The 17,342-nt window shown below is 46.3% G+C and overlaps 1 pseudogene; it reads left to right on the top strand.

Moving 5' to 3' along the window:
* LOC147118453 (uncharacterized) overlaps nt 1-17,342 on the top strand; it is a 113,417-nt pseudogene that overhangs the window by 24,870 nt on the left and 71,205 nt on the right.

Here is a 17,342-nt window from a genome sequence, read left to right as displayed (position 1 = left end):
TTGAACCCCCCCCTCCTCTGCTGCCGGGAACATTAGGGGGAAAATGCTGAAATGCGCCGATGCGCCGCTCCCTCCATTCTCTCTCATTGAAAATTCTAAATCTGAAAATTATGGATCAGTAAATTAATCATTACAGGCACAAAGAAGGTCACAAATCGTCAGATATAATTAAAAAAACATTTTTAATGCAAACCACAGAAGGGGACGGTGCTTCAAACTCTGTTTAAGTTATAGGGAGAGTTTATTTTTACATCTGTTCAATTGTTTGTTCAGTAACAGCAGATACCATCGCTCTAATATCACAGATCTATAAATCACTCCTTAAAATAAGGGATCATTGTTAGTTCACTCGTTAACTGACCCGTAAGGGAAAGCTCACGGCAGTCACGCCTACCAGTGTCCTGACTGTAAAACTAACGGAATTCTGGAGAGTGAATTGACCCCAGAATAAACCAAACCATTAACAATCCTGAGATTTCCGGTCACAATAACCAGACATGGGTTCATTCCCACCCTGGTCCCTAAAAGCGGAACCATTTCCCTATAAGGACACTGACTGTAGCCCAGCTCGGAGTATTTCCATTCACTGGCAGCCAGCTCACCACCTACCGGTCTCACAGCCCCACTGGGGACACCAGGATGTGAGGTCAGAGCATCCTGAGACACGACAGCAGATTATTGAGGGCGCGGATTAGAACGGGTGTCTTCAAATATCCAACCCCCCTTTTACAGAGCTGACAGCGACAGTGCGGCTTCTCAGCATCTGGGCTGTGTGGGGGGCATTTCTGACAGGTAATTGTGGAGCAAACACATTGCAGCTTTTCTCTCATTTCTAACATGGTTTGAATCTGAATTTTAAACACGCCTGTTTTTTCCCTGTTTTTCAGATCTGAGTCTTGGAGATTCTGTCACTCAGCCGCTGTCCTCAGGAGTTAAGACAGAAGGTGACTTTAAGCTGTACCTATGAGACTACACAGAGCGGCTATTCTTTATACTGGTACCGGCAACACCCAGACACACAGCCCGTGTTTATACTGTGGAAACACTCGGGCGGTGCTGAACATAAAGCAGATTTTGCTAAAACCCGTTTCTCAGCAGATCTCCAGACCTCGACTAAATTCACCAGTTTAACCATCTCGGGGCTACAGCTGACTGACGCTGCCGTGTATTACTGCACCCTGGATCTCACAGTGATGGAAAGCAGTCTCAGCCCTGTACAGAAACTGCCCTTGGACTGTAGGGCGGAGCTCCTGTCTGTTGGGGTTGTGTGGAATCGCGGGAAGATGCAGCCACAATGAGCAGCGCGCTGTCAGGCGCTCAAACACACACCGAGAGGAAACCACATTAACCTCGGATCAAACTGTCACCCAACTGTTTCCAGGAGCGGCCGAGAAAACAAACTGCAGAATCCAATCGGCCCGACAGATCGATCACAGAATGAACCGACCGGTTAAACTGTCCTTTCTGCCTCTGATCAGCTGTTTTCACTTAACGCCATGGAGCGATGTTCAGATCAGCTCCGATTAAGAGGTTGCTGACAGCGCCAGGAACCTCCTGCTGGTCGCTCCGTTTATAGGAGAGCATCTGTTTCCCATATTCTGCCTGTGTGTGTTATTTCATCCCATGTATTCCTTCACAATCGGATATTTAATCTATGAGATGCTCTGGAAATCATCCGACCCATGACTTTCTTTAATTTTCAGCTAAAGATAGATGCAACTTTCTAAATTTGAAAACAGCGGAGTTGAAAATACGCAACCGAATGAGAGAGACGTGAAACGAGCAACAAAATGGAATGTTTCTGGAGATCTGTGGGGAAAGTAGAGATTCCTGAACGATTTTGCTATTCTTAATGTTCTGGGTTTTGGCTGCATCAATTAACTTCCGTGCATTAGTTAACCTGAAAATAATCTGACCAAGTACTACTAGCCTGTAAGGAGCGCTCTGCCTGTGTGTTAGTTTGCCCGAAGGAGGCTGGAATAAATTGCAATTCAATGGTTCAGTTGGCTCACAGCCTGTCAATGATTTAAGGAGCCATGAAGGACATAGCATCCCACAATGCACTGCGGGCCAGTAAAGGCCCTATGTCGACCACGGGCCGCACTGGTCCATGGGAGACTTGCTCGCACAAGCGCAACTCGCTAGCTACTTTAATCGTCGCCATCTCTCTTTTATCTCTGTCGCATATTTTCTCCTTTTTATTCAGAAAAGGCGAGTGTTTCATTTGTGGCAATTGAAGTCACATGTCACACCACAATAGGCGACTGTGCGAAATGGCCGACTGTACATCACAGTGAGTTAGAAGTTGACATTTTACTGATGGCAACTGCGTTCATCTAATTGAGAATCGTTCACCTCCCCTCTCTCTGGTGGAGGAGCGAGGGTACAATAGTTTAACAATTGTCCTTTCCCCTCTCTCTGTTGAGGTAGTGGGAGGTACAGAGGGTTAACAATTGCCCTTTCCCCTCTCTCTGGTGGGGGAGTGGGTGTACAGTGGGTTAACAATTGTCCTTTCCACTCTCTCTGGTTGGGGTGTGAGATTGCCTCTGTTGGGGGAGTGGTGGTAAAATGGGTTAACACTTACCCTTTGCCATCTCCCTGGTGGGGGAGTGGGGGTACAGTGGGTTAGCAATTGCCCTTTCCCCTCTCTCTGGTGGGGAAGTGGGTGTACAGTGGGTTAACAATTGCCCTTTCCACTCTCTCTGGTTGGGGTGTGAGATTGCCTCTGTTGCGGGAGTGGTGGTACAATGGGTTAACACTTACCCTTTGCCATCTCCCTGGTGGAGGAGTGGGGGTACAGTGGGTTAACAATTGCACTTTCCCCTCTCTCTAGTGGGGGAGCGGGAGTTACATTGGGTCAACAATAGCCTTATGCCCTCACTCTGTTGGTGGAGTGGGAGGTACAGTGGGTTAACAATTGCCCTTTCCTCTCTCTCTGGTGGGGTAGTGGGGGTACAGCGGATTAACAATTGCTCTTTCCCCTCTCTCTGGTGGGGGAGTGGGAGGTCCAGTGGGTTAGCAACTGCTCTTTCCCCTCTCTCTGGGGAGGGAGTGGAAGTAAAGTGGGTTAACAATTATACTTTGCCCTCTCTCTGGTGGGAGAGTGGGGGGGGGGGTACAGTGGGTTAACAATTGCCCTTCCCCCTCTCTCTGGTGGGGGAATGGGAGGTACAGTGGCTTAACAATTGCCCTTTCCCCTCTCTTTGGTGGGGTAGTGGGTGTACAGTGGATTAACAATTGCCCTTTCCCCTCTCTCTGGTGGGGGAGTGGGAGGTCCAGTGGGTTAACAACTGCTCTTTCCCCTCTCTCTGGGGAGGGAGTGGAAGTAAAGTGGGTTAACAATTATACTTTGCCCTCTCTCTGGTGGGAGAGTGGGGGGGGGGTACAGTGGGTTAACAATTGCCCTTCCCCCTCTCTCTGGTGGGGGAATGGGAGGTACAGTGGCTTAACAATTGCCCTTTCCCCTCTCTTTGGTGGGGTAGTGGGTGTACAGTGGATTAACAATTGCCCTTTCCCCTCTCTCTGGTGGGGGAGTGGGAGGTCCAGTGGGTTAACAACTGCTCTTTCCCCTCTCTCTGGGGAGGGAGTGGGAGTAAAGTGGGTTAACAATTATACTTTGCCCTCTCTCTGGTGGGAGAGTGGGGGGGGGGGTACAGTGGGTTAACAATTGCCCTTCCCCCTCTCTCTGGTGGGGGAATGGGAGGTACAGTGGCTTAACAATTGCCCTTTCCCCTCTCTCTGGTGGGGAGTGGGAGGTACAGTGGGTTAACAATTGCCCTTCCCCCTCTCTCTGGTGGCGGAATGGAGGTACAGTGGGTTCTCAATTGCCCTTTCCCTCTCTCTGGTGAGGGAGTGGGGGCTATAGTGGGTTAACAATTGTCCTTTCCCCTCTCTCTGGTGGGGGAGTTGGGTACAGTGGGTTAACAATTTCCCTTTCCCCTCTCTCTTGTGGGGGAGTGGGGGTACAGTGGGTTAACAATTGCACTTTCCCCTCTCTCTGGTGGGGCAGTGGGAGGTACAGTGGCTTAACAATTGCCCTTTCCCCTCTCTCTGGTGGGGGAGTGGGAGGTACAGTGGGTTAACAATTGCCCTTTCCCCTCTCTCTGGTGAGGGAGTGGGAGGTAAAGTGGGTTAACAATTGCCCTTTCCCCTCTCTCTGGTGGGGGAGTGGGGGTACAGTGGGTTAACAATTGCCCTTTCCCCTCTCTCTGGTGGGGGAGTGGGGGTACAGTGGGTTAACAATTGCCCTTTCCCCTCTCTCTGGTGGGGGAGTGGGGGTACAGTGGGTTAACAATTGCCCTTTCCCCTCTCTCTGGTGAGGGAGTGGGAGGTAAAGTGGGTTAACAATTGCCCTTTCCCCTCTCTCTGGTGGGGGAGTGGGGGTACAGTGGGTTAACAATTGCCCTTTCCCCTCTCTCTGGTGGGGGAGTGGGAGGTATAGTGGGTTAACAATTGCCCTTTCCCCTCTCTCTGGTGGGGGAGTGGGGGTACAGTGGGTTAACAATTGCCCTTTCCCCTCTCTCTGGTGGGGGAGTGGGGGTACAGTGGGTTAACAATTGCCCTTTCCCCTCTCTCTGGTGAGGGAGTGGGAGGTAAAGTGGGTTAACAATTGCCCTTTCCCCTCTCTCTGGTGGGGGAGTGGGGGTACAGTGGGTTAACAATTGCCCTTTCCCCTCTCTCTGGTGGGGGAGTGGGAGGTATAGTGGGTTAACAATTGCCCTTTCCCCTCTCTCTGGTGGGGGAGTGGGGGTACAGTGGGTTAACCATTGCCCTTTCCCCTCTCTCTGGTGGGGGAGTGGGGGTACAGTGGGTTAACAATTGCCCTTTCCCCTCTCTCTGGTGGGGGAGTGGGAGGTATAGTGGGTTAATAATTGCCCTTTCCCCTCTCTCTGGTGGGGCAGTGGGAGGTTGTGGTGATTATTCTTGTTTTATAAGAAGCATTGTAATTGGTTGCCTGTTTTCCTGCCTTGAGATATATGCTGTAACTTATTGGTTAGTTGATTCCATGTGACCTGTGGTGGCCATCTTAAATTCAGTTTTCTACAGTTTGCTTGAGACTGGGTGCTCAACATGTACTGCTGGTTTTTTAAGGTTAATAAAGCCTAGTTTTTGAAAGGCAATCTACTCTTTATTTCAATTTATTAACCTTTTGCTATAATGGAACGATATCTTCGACCGGAACGATTTAATGCTGACCCTAATTCTGCAGGAGTGGATGAGCAATGGAAACATTGGTATCGTACATTTAAAAACTTTGTGGGTGTGTTGGATCAGCAATCTCTAAATAAGTTGGATATACTAATCAACTACATCACTCCGGATGTGTATAAGTATATTTTGGACTGTGAAACTTATGAATTGGCTATTGCTACGTTGGAATTTTTTTTTGTTAAACCCAAAAATGAGGTATTTGCACGTCACCTTTTATCTGCCCGTAGGCAGCAGGCGGGAGAATCCTTGGATGCTTATTTACAAGCACTCCGGCGCCTTGGTGCTAACTGTAATTATAAGGCCGTGTCTGCAGAAGAACATAGGGAAGAGTCGGCACGGGATGCATTTATTAATGGATTACTGTCTAGATCAATTCGTCAGCGGTTATTAGAAAATAAGATCTTTGATCTTAAGAGTGCTTTTGAGCAAGCCTCTACATTGGATTTGGCTCAGAGAAGTTCGGATTCTTATGCTCTTTTTGATCGGCCTGCGACCGTGGTTTCGGCAGTTCCGGATGAAAGGGAGTTACATGGATTTAATAGGAGTGGTTTGCCAGATTCCAAAACAGTTTCTACTTTGGCAGCTGTTGCCTCTAGGATTCAGAAGTGTTATTTTTGCGGGAACGCCCGGCACCCCCATCTGAAGTGCCCTGCCCGGGAGGCTGTGTGTAGTAAATGCGGCAAGGGAGGTCATTACGCACGTGTTCGCAAATCGGTTGCCTCCTCTGCGACCATTCAGCCTTTAGATAGGGCGTTTATTGCATCAGTTTCTGCCGCCTTTTCCCATGGCCTAAACAAAGCTATAGTTATGGCCCAAGTTAATGGGTTAGAAGTGAAGGCCCTTATAGATACGGGCAGTACTGAGAGCTTTATAAGTCTTCAGTTTGTGAGGGAGAAGCGTTTGAAAACTTCGCCTGTTTCCTATCAGGTGTGTATGGCTCAGACGACTCTCACCTCACAAGTAGCTGGTTGTCGCCTTGTGAAATTAATTCTCCTAGGTAATATGTATACTGATATACGCCTATCCATTCTGCCTAATCTCTGTGCGGACATTTTGATTGGTCATGATGTGCTTCAATTACATGAGTCCCTCAGTCTTTCTTTCGGAGGAACCAAGCCACCTTTGTCTATTTGTGGATTAACTTCTTTATTCATTTCTCCATTATCACTTTTTCCAATTTGATGCTGGATTGTAAGCCAATTGCTACCAATTCAAGAAGGTATAGCAGTCAGGATAAAGAATTTATTAATTCTGAAGTTCAACGTCTTTTATCGGAAGGAATCATTGAACCTAGTTTTTCGCCCTGGCGGGCACAGGTAGTTGTCACCACTAATGAGAGACATAAGAAGCGAATGGTGACAGACTACTCTCAAACTATTAACAGGTATACTCAATTAGATGCGTACCCCCTGCCTAAGATTGATGAGCTTATCAATAAAGTATCTCAATATAAGGTTTTTAGCACTATTGATCTAAAGAGTGCTTATCATCAGATTCCTATCGCTAAGAGGGATAAACCATATACGGCCTTTGAAGCTGGCGGAAAGCTATACCAGTTTTGCCGAGTACCATTCGGTGTTACTAACGGTGTCGCCTGTTTTCAACGGGCAATGGATGCTTTTATAAGTGATAATTCTCTCTCTGACACTTTCTCATATTTAGATGACATCACGGTGTGTGGCAAATCAAGGGTGGAGCATGATTTTAATCTAGAAAGATTCCTTCAAGTTGCGGAAAAAGTTGGCTTAACTTTCAACAAAGAGAAGTGTATCTTTTCGACCACCGAGGTAAATTTACTGGGGTATATTATCTCGGGAAACAAGATTAAACCAGATCCAGAACGGCTGCGACCACTGATTGATTTACCTTGCCCTACTAATTCTAAGGCCTTGCAACGAGTTGTTGGACTGTTTTCTTATTATTCTAATTGGATTGCAAACTTCTCGCAGAAGATTCGGCCCCATATTTGGGTTATGACATATCCTCTATCATGGGAGGCCAGGATGTGTTTTGATAATCTTAAAAAGGATATCCTTGGAGCAGTTGTGCATTCTATTGATGAGCAGTTTCCCTTTGTGATTGAGACGGACGCTTCCGATTTTGCAATTGGGGCTACCCTGAACCAAAATGGAAGACCTGTGGCCTTTTTCTCACGTAATCTGAGCAATAGTGAGCAGAGACATTCATCAATAGAGAAAGAGGCGTACGCAATAGTAGAAGCACTGCGTAAATGGAGACATTATTTATCTGGGCGACATTTTACGTTAGTAACTGACCAAAAATCTGTGTCCTTCATGTTTGATGTCAAACATTTCGGAAAGATTAAGAATGATAAAATAATGAGGTGGAGGATCGAGTTGGCATGCTGCCATTTTGATATAGTCTATCGTCCAGGGAAGGATAATGTTGCCGCTGATGCGCTGTCGAGGGCTTATTGTTCTGTGCTTCACGGAGATACGCTTATTAATCTTCATAATGCTTTGTGCCATCCTGGTGTTACGAGGATGATACACTTCCTACGCAGTAAGAATTTGCCCTTTTCAGTTGAAGACATTAAGTGGATGACTTCGTCATGCTCTGTCGGTGCCCAGTGTAAACCGAATTTCTTTAAGCCTCAACATGCTCATCTTATAAAGGCTACTTCTCCCTTTGAACGCCTGAGCGTTGATTTTAAGGGGCCTCTTCCTTCAACGACTCAGAATCGATATATATTTACTGTTGTGGATGAGTTTTCAAGGTTCCCTTTTGCTTTTCCTTGTGCAGATGTATCAGCTGCTACAGTTATTAAATGTCTGGCTCAACTTTTGTCATCTTTGGGATGCCTGCATATATCCATTCGGATCAGGGAAGTTCTTTTATGTCTTCCCAGTTGAAGGAATGCCTCCAGAGTCGGGGAATTTCTACTAGCAGAACTGCCCCGTATAATCCCCAGGGTAATGGACAGTGCGAATGATAAAATGGGGTGATCTGGAAGGCAGTTATGTTGGCTTTGACATTCCAGAACCTTAAGAATACACAGTGGGAAATGGTACTGCCTGATGCCCTGCATTCCATTAGATCATTGCTTTCAACGGCTACTAATGTGACCCCCCATGAAAGGCTCTTCAACTATCCACGGAGATCCACTATGGGATATTCGGTACCTTCATGGCTTACTATGCAGGGAACTGTGCTGCTCCGACGCCATGTTAGACTGTCAAAGTATGATCCTTTAGTGGAGGAGGTGGAGCTATTGGAGGCAAATTCCCAATATGTTCACATTCAATTCCAAGATGGGAAACAAAGTACGGTTTCAGTTAAAGACTTAGCTCCTTGTGGTGGCCAGCCCTCTCCTGAGGACATTAACAATAGCCATAATTCAGATAATGTTGATGTCGTCACAGATACTACGAACATTTCCAATCCTATTGCAGACACTTACAATTCGCTTAGTCTGCCCCCAATGGATGTTCATGACCCTCCCAGTCTACCTTCAAATGGGACTTCCAATCCGGAAACCATTGATAATCGGGATATTGATAGCCTCCCTGCAGAAGATATTTCTGTGTCTCCTGGTGTGGGAGGGCAAGGAACTCCACCAAGGCTAAGAAGGTCAACACGAACAAATATCCGGTTGACCGATTAAAAATGGACTTTTAAAATAATTAATAATTTAATAGTAAAATTTTAAAATTGTTGGACGCATCATACATGTATTGCTCTAGTCATAAATAACTAATTGTAAACTGTAAAGGCTACCTAGGTTGAAGTATATTTTAAAAGGAGGGGTGAATGTGGTGATTATTCTTGTTTTATAAGAAGCATTGTAATTGGTTGCCTGTTTTCCTGCCTTGAGATATATGCTGTAAACTTATTGGTTAGTTGATTCCATGTGACCTGTGGTGGCCATCTTAAATTCAGTTTTCTACAGTTTGGTTGAGACTGGGTGCTCAACATGTACTGCTGGTTTTTTAAGGTTAATAAAGCCTAGCTTTTGAAAGGCAATCTACTCAGTGGGAGGTGCAGTCGGTTAACAATTACCCGTTCCCCTCTCTCTGGTGGGGGAGTGGGAGGTACAGTGGGTTAACAATTGCCCTTTCCCCTCTCTCTGATGTGAAAGAGGGGATCACAGTGGGTCAGTAATTGCCCGTTCCCCTCTATCTGGAGGGAGAGTGGGGGTACAGTGGTTTAACAATGACCCTTTCTCCTCCCATGGTGGGGAGTGTGAGGTACCATGGCTTAAGAATTTTCTTTCCCCTCTCTCTGGTGGGGGAGTGCGGGTACAATGGGTTAACAATTACCCTTTCCCCTCTCTCTGGTGGGGGAGTGGGGGCACAGTGGGTTAACAATTACCCTTTCCCCTCTCTCTGCTGGGGGACTGGGAGGTACCTTTGGTTAACAATTGCTTGTGCTCCTCTCTCTGGTGGGGATGTGGGAGTTACAGTGGGTTAAGAAAAGAACATAAGAACATAAGAAATAGGAGCAGGAGTAGGCCAATCCACCATTTAGTAAGATCATGGCTGATCTGATCCTAACCTTGAATCTTCTATCACTCTGCATCCACCCGAACCCATGTGATCTCCCAGGAGAGGCAAAAAACCAGATAAAAGACCCCATGGCCAATTTGGGAGAAAAAAATCTGGGAAATTCCTCTCCGACCCATCTAGGCGATCGAAATTCTTCCAGGCGATCACTCTGTCCCTATATTTTCTACAGTACTTACCTTCTGTAAAGGCGATCTCCACCCCAGCCAGGAACAGGAGTAAAACCATCTCCTGAAATCTAACACAGAATTAGAACACAGTAGGAGCAGAACCAGGCTACACGGCCCCTGGGCCCACTCCAGTACCCACAGGGCCATGACCATTCCGAACCTAGACACATGTCCAATTTCCTGCCTGCTCCCCATAACCCTTAATTGCCTTTACCTCTAGGAACTATCTAGTTCTGTTTTAAATTTATTTAATGATGTAGCTTCCACAGCTTTCTGGGACAGCAAATGCCACAACCCTACCACCCTCTGAGTGAAGAAGTTTCTCCTCATCACAGTTTTGAAAGAGCAGCCTCTTATTTTAAGATTATGCCCCCTAGTTCTAGTTTCACCCATCATTGGGAACATCCTCACCGCATCCACCCGATCAAGCCCCTTCAAAATCTTATATGTTTCAAGAAGATCGCCTCTCATTCTTCTGAACTCCAATGAGTAGAGTCCCAATCTACTAAACCTCTCCTCATATGACCACCCCCTCATCCCCGGGATTAACTGAGTGAACCTTCTTTGTACTGACTCGAGAGCAAGTATGGCTTTTCTTAAGTATGGACACCAATACTGTATGCAGTATTCCAGGTGCAGTCTCACCAATACCTTGTACAACTGCAGCAATACCCCCTTGTTTTTATATTCTATCCCCCTGGCAATAAAAGCCAACATTCCATTGGCCTTCTTGATCACTTGCTGCACCTGCATACTAACTTTTTGAGTTTCGTGCACCAGGACCCCCGATCCCTTTGTACTACAGTACTTTCCAGTTTCTTGCCATTAAGATAATAACTTGCTCTATGATTTTTCCTGCCAAAGTGCATAACCTCACACTTTCCAGTATTGTATTCCATCTGCCAAATCTCTGCCCACTTACTTAGCCTGTCTATGTCCCTTTGCAGGTTTTTTATGTCCTCCTCACTCACTACTTTCCGTCCCATCTTTGTATCATCTGCAAACTTTGATATGTTGCACTCGGTCCCCTCCTCCAAATCGTTAATATAGATTGTAAAGAGTTGGGGACCCAGCACTGACCCCTGCGGAACACCACTAGTTACTGATTGCCAATCTGAGAACGAACCATTTATCCCAACTCTCTGCTTTCTGTTAGAGAGCCAATACTCCACCCACGCCAGAATATTACCCCCAATCCCGTGATTTTGTATCTTGAGCAATAATCTTTTGTGTGGCACTTTGTCAAATGCCTTTTGGAAGTCTAAATACACTTGGTCCACTGGTTCCCCTTTATCCACCCTGTATGTTACTTCCTCAAAAAACTCAAGTAAATTTGTCAAACATGACTTCCCCTTAATGAAACCATGCTGAGTTTGTCCTATTAAATTATGTTTATCCAAATGTCCCATTACTGTCTCCTTAATAATGGACTCTAACATTTTACCAACCACAGATGTTAGGCTAACAGGTCTATAGTTTCCAGCCTACTGCCTACTACCCTTTTTAAATAAGGGTGTTACATTAGCAGTTTTCCAATCTGCCGGGACCTTTGCTGAGTCCAGGGAGTTTTTGAAATAACTCCTTAAAAAGCCCTTTCCCCTCCCTCTCCTGTGTGAGAGGGGAGTACAGTATATTAACAATTGCACTTTCAACTCAATGTGGTCGGGGAGTGTGAGGTACAGTGGTTAACAATTGCTTTTCCCCCTCTCTCTGGTGGGGGACTGCCAGGCACAGTGAGGTAACAATTGCCCTTTCCTATCTCCCTGGTGGGAGAGTTGGAGGTACAGTGTGTTAACAATTGCCCATTGCCCTCTCTCTGGTGGGGGCTAGGCAGGCACAATGGGTTAACAATTGCCCTTTCCCCTCTCTCTGGTGGGGGAGTGGGAGGTACAGTGGGTTAACGGTTATCCTTTTCCCTTCTCTCTGGTAGGAGAGTGGGGGTACAGTGGGCTAACAATTGCCACTGAATACTGTGCGCAGTTTTGGTCACCTTAACTGAGGAAGGATGTTCTTGCCATGGAGGGAGTGCAGCGAAGATTCACCCAACTGACACCTGGGATGGCAGGAATTACGTATGAAGAGAGATTGAGTCGATCAGGCTTATGCTCGCTAGAGTTTAGAAGAATAAGAGGGGATTTCATGGAAACTTATAAAATTCTAACAGGACTAGACAGACTAGATACAGGAAGGATGTTCCCAATGGCGGGGGTGTCCAGATCCAGGGGTCACAGTCTAACGATAAGGGGTAAGCCATTTTGGACTGAGATGAGAAGGAATTTCTCAGTGGCAAACCTGTGGAATTCTAAACACAGAAGGCAGTTGACGCCAATTAATTAACTGTATTCAAGAAGGAGTTAGATATATTTCTTAAGGCTAAAGGGATCAAAGGATATGGGCAGAACGCAGGGACAGGGTACTGAAATTCGATGATCAGCCATGATCTCGTTGAATGGCGGAGCAGGCTCGAGGGGCCGAATGGCCTTCTCCTGCTCTATTCTTCTATGTTTCTATGATTCTATGTTTCTATGTTTGCCCTTTCCCCTCTCTCTGGTGGGGCAGTGGGAGATACAATGGATTAACAATTGCCCTTTCCCCTCTCTCTGGTGGGGAGTGGGAGATACAGTGGGTTAACAATTGCCATTTCCCCTCTCTCTGGTGGGGGAGTGGGAGGTACAGTGGGATAACAATTGCCCTTTTCCCTCTCTCTGGTGGGGGAGGGGGGTACATTGGGTTAACAATTGCCCTTTTCCCTCTCTCTGGTTGGGGAGTGGGGGTACAGTGGGTTAACAATTGCCCTTTCCCCTCTCTCTGGTGGGGGAGTGGGAGGTACAGTGGGTTAACAATTGCCCTTACCCACTCTCTGCTGGGGAGTGCGTGTTACAGTGGGATAACAAATAACAATTCCCCTCTCCCTGCTGGGGAGTGAGAGGTACAGTGGGTTAACAATTACCCTTTCCCCTCTCTCTGGTGGGGGAGTGGGAGGTACAGTGTGTTAACAATTGCCCTTTCCCCTCTCTCTGCTGGGGAGTGCGTGTTACAGTGGGATAACAAATAACATTTCCCCTCTTTCTCGTGTGGGAGTGCGAGGTACAATGGGTTATCAATTGCCCTTTCCCCTCTCTCTGGTGGGGGAGTGGAGGTACAGAGGCTTAAAATTGCCCTTTCCCCTCTTTCTGGTGCGTGAGTGGGGCTACAGCGGGTTAACAATTGCCCTTTCCCCTCTCTCTGGTGGGAGAGTGGAAGGTACTGTGTGTTAACAATTGCCCTTTCCCCTCTCTTAGGTGGGGGAGTGGGAGGGACTGTGGGTTAACAATTGTCCTTTCCCCTCTCTTTGGTGGGGTAGTGGGAGGTACTATGGATTAACAATTACATAGAAACATAGAAACATAGAAGATAGGAGAAGGAGTAGGCCATTCGGCCCCTCGAGCCTGCTCCGCCATTCAATGAGATCATGGCTGATCATTCAAACTGAGTACCCTGTCCCTGCCTTCTCCCCATATCCCTTGATCCCTTTAGCCTTAAGAAATATAACTAACTCCTTCTTGAATATAGTTAATGAATTGGAATCAACTGCCTTCTGTGGTAGAGAATTCCACAGGTTCACCACTCTCTGGGTGAAGAAATTCCTCCTCATCTCTGTTCTAAATGGCTTACCCCTTATCCTTACACTGTGACCCCTGGTTCTGGACTCTCCCGCCATCGGGAGCATCGTGCCTGCATCTAGTCTGTCTAGTCCTGTTAGAATTTTATAAGTTTCAGTGAGATCCCCTCTCATTCTTCGAAACTCCAGCGAGTATAAGCCCAATCGACCCAATCTTTCCTCATATGTCATTCCTGCCATCCCACGTATCAGTCTGGTGAATCTTCGCTGCACTCCCTCCATGGCAAGAACATCCTTCCTCAGATAAGGCGACCAAAACTGCACACAATACTCAAGGTGTGGTCTCACCAAGGCCCTGTACAACTTCTGCAAGACATCCTTGCTCCTGTACTCGAATCCTTTCGCTACGAAGGCCAATATACCATTTACCTTCTTAACTGCCTGCTGCACCTGCATGCTTACCTTCAGCGACTGGTGCACAAGGACACCCAGGTCTCGTTGTACTTCCCCTTCTCCCAATCTATTGCCGTTCAGATAATAATCTGCCTTTCAGTTTTTGACACCAAAGTGGATAACCGTGCATTTATCCACATTATACTGTACCTGCCATGCACCTGCCCCATCAGCCAACCTGTCCAAATCATACTGGAGTTTCTCTGCATCCTCCTCACAGCACACACGCCCACCCAGCTCTGGTGGGTGTGTGTGGGTACATTGAGTTAACAATTACCCTTTCCTCTCTCTCTGGTGGGGGAGTGGGGTACAGTGGGTTAACAATTGCCCTTTCCCCTCTCTCTGGTGGGGAAGTGGGAGGTGCAGTGTGTTAACAATTGCCCTTTCCTCTCTCTCTCTGGTGGGGGAGTGGGCGATACAGTGGGCTAACAATTGCCTTTTCCTCTCTCTCTGGCGGGGTAGTGGGAGGTATAGTGTGTTCACAATTGCCTTTTCCCCTGTCTCTGCTTGGGGAGTGGGTGGGACAGTGGGTTAACAATTGCCCTTTCACCTCTCTCTGGTGTGGTAGTGGTAGGTACAATGGTTAACAATTGCCCTTTCCCCTCTCTTTGGTGGGGGAGTGGGAGGTACAGTGGGTTAACAATTGGCCTTTCCCCTCTCTCTGGAGGGGGAGTGCGAGGTACAGTGGTTTAACAATTGCCCTTTCCCCTCTCTCTGGTGGGGGAGTGCAAGGTACAGTGGGTTAACAATTGCCCTTCGCCCTCTCTCTGTTGTGAAAATGGGAGGCACGCAGACTTACCCTCAAACACACTGATACAGAATATTGCAGATACCCGGAATATCATACACACCGTCATATAAACATAGAAGCAGAGAAGATAGGAGCAGAAGTAAGTCATTCGTCCCCTCGAGCCCGCTCCACCATTTAATGAGATCATGGCTGATCATCCAATTTCAGTCCCCTGTCCCTGCTTTCTCCCCATATCCCTTGATCCCTTTATCCTCAAGAAATATATCTAACTCCTTCTTGAATATATTTAATGAATTGGCCTCAACTGCCCTGTGTGGCAGAGAATTCCATAGGTTCACCACTCTCTGGATGAAGAAAAACTCCTCATCTCAGTCCTGAATGGCTTACCCCTTATCCTTAGACTGTGGGTTGACAGACCCAGTTATTGGTACTGTCTGAAACTTTGAACAACAGCGAAATACACACACACCCTTACACAATACACACACACACATTAACACACAAACACACTTGCACACCCATGAACACACACATCAATACAAAGACACTGAGAGAAAACACGCACACACTTACATGCAAACATACACAGTTAAACATAAACACACACACGCTTAGACCGAAACATACACAAGCACTTACACATAACCACACACATGAACACACTTAAACATAAACACACACAATTACACATCAGCACACTTACACATAAATTTTCATGCACACATCTACAGAGAAACAAAATTACATGAAAACCCATACAATTACACATAAATACACTTGCACAGAATTACACATCAACACACACATTAAGACACAAACACAGTATAAACCAAAACAAGAGATCATCATACACACAAACACTATCACTAAAGCGCACAAAACCATCAGTCTATAGACGAATATAGAATTAACATGCATTTTTTTATGGATGCAGTTTCCAACGATGTACTGAATAAATAATCCTTGATACCATAACATGTCACGTTTCTCTATTATCGTCCTACACATACACTGAATCATTGTTCTTGTTGGAAAGTGATACAAGTTAATTATTTTCAGAGCATTGCCATAACAAATAAATAATCAAGATTATAACTCACATCTGATCTTTTAGTGTCAGTGTCCAAATAAGTAGCTATCTAAACCTATCGTTAAAATAATCGATATCAAACAGTAAACCTCCCTCGATATTTCATCATATTATTCCCGAATGATAGATCGTATACAATTTATGCAAAATCAATTATAATGAGACATTGAAGAAAAAAATGTCATTTTTTCCAATGCGGACTCTAGGAGGATCATAAAGGAAGAGCGACTGTGGAGCGAGGAACAGAGATAGATTGCTGAGAGTGATTAACTTAACACAAGATATATATTGAAAATTAAATTAGAGAACAAACTAATAACTTAAGAAAAAGAAAGGACAATATATAATAATAATATGATTTCTTGGATTAATAATGGATCTGTATATGTTTCCACCTCTACATTCCCATAGATTCTTCAGACCATATCTTGATTGAAGACTATGAGGAAGAGAGCGGCAACATCTGGACAACCGCTTCCACATTCATCATAGGTATTGTCCTAGGGATAGGTTATTGACCAACATTTACTACAAGCCCACTGACTCTCACAGCTACCTGGACTACACTTCCTCCCACCTCACCTCCTGTAAGGACTCTATTCCATTCTCCCAGTTTCTCTGTCTCCACCGCATCTGCTCCGACGATGCCACCTTCCACACCAGTGCTTCTGACATGTCTTCCTTTTTCCTCAACAGAGGATTCCCCTCTACCGTGGTTGACATGGCCCTCGACCGTGTACGTTCTATCTCCCGCACTTCTGCCCTCACCCCGCCCCTCCCTCCCGGAACCACAATAGGGTTCGCTTGTCCTCACGATTCACCCCACCAGCCTCCACATTCAACGGATCAGCCTCCGTCATTTCCGCCACCTCCAACATGATCCCACCTACAAATGCATCTTGCCCTTCCCTCCACTTTCAGCATTCCATAGGGACCGCTCCCTCTGAGACACCTTACTCAACACCGCTATCTCCCCCAGCACCCCTTCCCCTTCGCCCGGCACCTTCCTTTGCAAGCGCAGGAGATGCAACACCTACCCTGATGATACAAAGATGGGAGGGAAAGCAATGAGCGAGGAGGACATAAAAACCTGCAAAAGGACATAGACAGGCTAAGTGAGTGGGCAGAGATTTGGCAGATGAAATATAATGTCGGAAAGTGTGAGGTTATGCACTTTGGCAGAAAAAATCAAAGAGCAAGTTATTATCTAAATGGAGAGAAACTGCAAAGTGCTACAGTACAAAGGAATCTGGGGGTCCTGGTGCATGAAACACAAAAAGTTAGTATGCAGGTGCAGCAGGTGATCAGGAAGGCCAATGGAATCTTGGCTTTTATTGCAAGGGGGATGGAGTATAAAAACAGGGAAGTCTTGCTGCAGTTATACAAGGTATTGGTGAGGCCACACCTGGAATACTGCATGCAGTTTTGGTTTCCATATTTAAGAAAAGATATACTTGCACTCGAGGCGGTTCAGAGAAGGTTCACTCGGTTGATTCCGGAGATGAGGGGGTTGACGTATGAGGAAAGGTTGAGTAGGTTGGGA

Source organism: Somniosus microcephalus, chromosome 4, assembly GCF_052327205.1.
Source record: "Somniosus microcephalus isolate GS21.2 chromosome 4, FLI_Smic_1.0, whole genome shotgun sequence".
Taxonomy (NCBI): domain Eukaryota; kingdom Metazoa; phylum Chordata; class Chondrichthyes; order Squaliformes; family Somniosidae; genus Somniosus; species Somniosus microcephalus.
The sequence above is the reverse complement of the archived record's forward strand: the minus strand, read 5'-3'. Positions and strand labels throughout refer to the sequence as shown.